The following is a 5,213-nucleotide window of genomic DNA, read 5'->3' as shown; positions in this document are numbered from 1 at the left end:
AGATAATCAAAATTAACTCACAAGACTGAATGATACCTCCAATATTATTTTTTTATATTGTCTACTGTGCTCACTATCGGTAATGTGTCAGCTCAGGAGACTTCTTCAGTTTTGTTCTGTTTTCACTGCAACAGTCAAGTTATACGAACATGGATTAGGAAAAATACCATCTCCTATTCTAGAAGGCAATACCATCAGAAACACAGACATGTGAAAACAAACACAGACATGCCAAAACAACAACAACAAATAGATGGCAGGGGAAAAAAAAAAATAAAGTCTAGCCAAATTTTGTTACTTATATATTCCAAGTCCTAAAAAGAACAGAAAACCTAAAAAGAACAGAAAACAAAAAAAAAAGATAACAAATATGACCTGTAATTCTTAATAAAAAATAAAAGGACTTCAAAAAAAGTGAGCAACCCATCCTTTGGAAAAGGCGTGAATATTATCCCACTTCCTACTGAAAGCTAGGAAGCAAATTAAAATGCAGTTCTAAAATAAATAAAAACCGCAACCTTACCATGAAATTAGAAAAGTTGTATTAGCTTCAGTAAGCAACATGACTCTTCTAATCACGATATGTTAAGGTATATAATGAACGTGAAGAAATTTCCTGTCCAAAACCAGCAGCTTGTATTCACAGAGCTGAAACAGATGTAGTCTCCTCTTCTGCCTGCAGGTGCCATTACCGGACAAAATTAAATGGCAACTTGCTGTTTTCCTCTGCAGTATTCTTATGAGTCACTGAGTACTGTAAGAGTTGACTTATACTTAATTTCTAACACTGGTACGTGTCCTTTAAGAGGCATAAGTAGAATGTGCCTTTTTCTAAAAGTGTATTTACATAAAATATACCTCAAAAGATGGGCTAATGCTGTTTGGAAGCTTCTCAAGTAATCCGCTGTTCGTATTCTGAAGATATGCTTCTCTCAAGATGGTTACCTTTATCTAAAAGAAAGCTTATTTTATCCTGATAAGGGATAAAAATGAACTATTTAGTTCATCAAACTAATCACAGTTAGTTGACTCCTATATTTTGACCAATTTAAACAACAAAGATCAATTTATTTGATATTTTTGTGTGGTAGCTTATCTCATCATGCTAGCTGATATTAAAATGTGTAATTTTAGTCTTATTTTCCTACTATAAACAAATAAAACTAGAGGCTGAGTTGTAAAACATAGTAAAGTAGCAGATCAACGCTCTCAGAATCAGTACAAAGTATTAACATTTCCAAATAAAGTTTTTCAAATAGGTATTCTTCCCTTCAATAGTTTATTTCTTAGTAACTTCTTTAAGTTACTTCTACTACAAAGAGAATGTCGTTGGTTAGTTAGATCTTCCTTTGTTTCTATTTTCAAATGCAACTACAGGGAAGAAACCTGAATAACCCTCCCCGCTACTTTGTATTTGAAATTAAAACAAAGCTAACTCCCCAGTCCCTTTTTTTCACGTTAATTAATAAAACTCCATCAGAAAACCACCTGAAGTTCTAGTTACTTTTTTTTTTTTAAAACCTGAAATCTGACTGAAGAATGTTTTCTTGGGGGAATAAGAAAGGACATTAAAGGAGAAGAGGAGAGAAGAAAATACCCACTAACTACTGATTAAATGAATAAATTAAAAAAATAAAAACAAAAGGCATTATAACTTCAGTAAACAATACCTCCCATTCAAGTCTCTAAACATTTATTCTTAATGCTTTCCCCACCACCACCCCTCTCTGCGCATGTTTCTGACTGTTTCTTTTTTTATTATTTTTTTTACAGAGGTAAATTTGAGGTAAATGGGTGCACACCCATAATGAGAGAAAGGCCCCATTGAGAGACTTTCTGGTCACCTTCCTAAAAGCCACAGGTGAGCCAATATGACCCTTCACTTCAGTCAGACGTTGAGATTGGCCTCACAGTTGTTGCATTGCTCTAGCCCCGTAATGAGGAGTGATTTGTAAGTGTGGGTGCAAGAAAACCGAATGAATAAGTGAAAGGACTGTGAACAGTTACCTGCTAGAAGTAAACATCTTAACCCTATTAACAGCAGTTGATTAATCAAGGTGCTCTAATGACTACTGGTTGTGATCCCACTCCCATGTCAATTCCACCAGGGAAATTTACAACACTAATATGCATTCCTGTGGAAGTAATTAACAACTGTCACATACTAAAGTAAAAATTCTTCTGAAATTGTGCGCCTTAGTAACTATCACAACAAATACTACCACCATCTGCCAGAAGCTATTCAGATTCTGACTTCAAAGTCAGATCTCCAAATATGCAAAGATGGAGAATAGATCAGGACTAAAAAATCCTTCATCTCGGCAGCATGAGGCTCTACTTCATTTCACCACTATGCTTAGCAGGTGACGTAGACACTGTGCTCAGCCATATCAATTGCTCTGCTGTCCCAGGCCTAACTCACACCTACCTCTAACTACTTGGAAAAGCAGAAACTAACATACCATTCACAGCCATATCAATCCATCCCAAAGTCTGTCTGCCTGCCATGATACCAGTTCTTTGACATTGATAATTTATAGATTGACCAGCCTAAAGCTATAAATATACCTTACTCTGATGGTATATTACACCAATAGATTACTGGAGCTTCAGCCAGGCTTGCTGATGTATTAATGCAATATGTTATGAGCACTAGCTCACTCTGATGATGTATGGTCACCATACATACCATAAGAGTGAAGTACTTCAATGATGTATAACCGTAACAAACGCACCAAGCTGAAGAAAACACTAGCAGAAGTAAGTTTTGTTGACGTATACTAAAATGTGAATATGGTATTAACAAGGTGCTTTAATCAGTTTCTACAATTCACTTTAGCATGGATGAGGAGAACACAAGCTGCAGGAAGCTATTGGCAACATTTTCACTCATCGTTCAAAAGCCAGATGTGATGGGATTGAAGTTGCCCATCAACCTTCTGCTACCTCAGTTAAAACTCTATCAGAAACTGACTTGTTTGCATGGTGTTTTTCTCATGGTTTTCATAAAGGCTAAAAACTGAAAGTCAGTGTGAGCTCCGAGTTGTGATGACCTTGTTCTTCACTTTAAAAAATAAGTAAACAAATTCAAATAATAATACACAGAACTGTAACAAACAAGATACTTTCTCATCAGTGCTTCTCATTAAGTACAAAAAATGCAAACATGATTAATCATCTAGCAGGTGGAATGTCAGCAAGTAACACACTTGAATAACTTTGCAACTGAAACTTGGCATAACACCGCGGTATTAACAAATGGGAAAAGAATGGAGTATTGTGACCTTAAAACGTGTAGATTAAGTCACAAGTATTCAGCATCTAAACGTGTGCTGTTATGTCTTAGAAGAGAGAGAAACTTAAAGTAGTCAATCTTCTGGTTTCACTGTGCTATAGAAAATACCTCTTATTAGTATTTTGGAATGTTACATTGCAATACTACACCAGCAAAGGAAGGTCTCAAAAGCAACTGTAAACAGAAGAAAACTGACAAGGAAATTACACATGTTGTTGTACAAGTTTTTACACAAGTTTTAAAAACTGGTGATCAGTTACATGATTTAGTTTCACAATGCTTGCACTTAGGTACACGATTCAGAAGAACCACAAACGTTTTTAAAACTTTCAAATACAAAATTGTACATTTACAGAAGTACAAATACACCAGGATAGTATTCACGCTTAAAAGCATAAAAATCTGAATAACTGAATAGACTTTGTTAACCTCTGAACAGACTTGTAAAGGCCTTTAAAATAAGAAAGCGACTAAGCAACATTGCACCTCATGTGAGATAGACATTAGCAGATACAACAAAAAGTGTCAATTAATTTTCATGTTAGAACTGCACTGCAAGACATTTTTGGACAAAATATTAAGGTATACTAGTCTTCAGAAAAAGATACATGGGTTATGGATAACTATCATAACAGCATAATTACCTTTCCACATTTCCTTCAAGGCAGATAAGCACAAAACCACTGAATGACAGCATTGATTACTACTATGAAAGTTATCAAAGAAAAACAATGACTGACTCTCTTCAATGTAGTCCATTTGTAGAAAATGGTTCTAACAGCCTGAACTGTTCTCACAGACTGAAACTCTCAAGATGTTGTTCCTCTTCTCTCAGAAGGAAAGATGATAGCTATGAATATCTGGCTCAGAAGCTTTGAAATAAACAAAAACAACATTTAGGTGTCAGCTCCCAATTTTCTCAGCACGATTATGAGCAAGATGTGTGAGGTTCAGGCCTCCTAGAACCCAATATTAAGGAATAAATATTCTAAAAACATTTTCATCCTTGCAGTCAGCTTTCACTGGCTTCAGCTAACAGACTAAAGGTACATGATAAACTATGTCTACAGTAAAAAGCACGAGGAAGTAGTTGATTGACAAAGTCGTTGTTTTAGCCTAGTGTAGGTCCACTTGTAATGCTGCTGTCATTCTAAAAGCAAAAAGCATAGGAAACAATCCACAAAAGGCAAAGACAAAGATCTGCTCCCTATCCTTTCACCAAATCACAGCCCAGTACAAGTAACAAAGGAACATGAAGTAATATTGAATAACATACAGCAATAATCTTGTAAATAGCTCCACGAGTAGCACAGTTAAGCCTAGGTCATAGCACAATTAACTTCTGGAGGCAGAATGGTAAGCTAATCAAACAGGTGACATGGAAGCAGTCGAGCACAACATTCTCTCAAATTCCACCATCAGTGACATGAATGAATCTTGTCTGCATTTATCACTGGGAGTTTTGTTATAATTCCAGAGTACAGAGTCATCTAGATTTGCAGAATATCTTTGAAGGATGTTTAGAGATGTGTGTAGATTTAGTTATGATATTTTCCATCTTTGCCTCATTTTTTACCTTGAAAGTGTGGAACTTGAACCCCATCCAGCCCTACATCTGTAATACATACATTCTAGTTTTACTTGTAGATTGTTTATTAGTGCAACTCTCCACAGCATCATGGGATGACTGACATATTATTTAGGAAGAGCTATGCTTCTGATACACTGTGAATTAATACTGAAAGCAATTTGAGCAATCAAAGATAACCTCTACCAACACCACACCACATGAACTTACTTTAGATTGAGTTGAAGAGCATTATCACTGCTGCTTCAGGCCAAGATTTTTCAATGGACTGCAAAACCACTAAAGATAAGCATTTATCAGTTAAAGTTATAAAGGTTTTTTTTGTTTTTC

The sequence above is a fragment of the Cygnus olor genome, chromosome 8 (assembly GCF_009769625.2).
Source record: "Cygnus olor isolate bCygOlo1 chromosome 8, bCygOlo1.pri.v2, whole genome shotgun sequence".
Lineage (NCBI taxonomy): Eukaryota > Metazoa > Chordata > Aves > Anseriformes > Anatidae > Cygnus > Cygnus olor.
The sequence above is the reverse complement of the archived record's forward strand: the minus strand, read 5'-3'. Positions refer to the sequence as shown.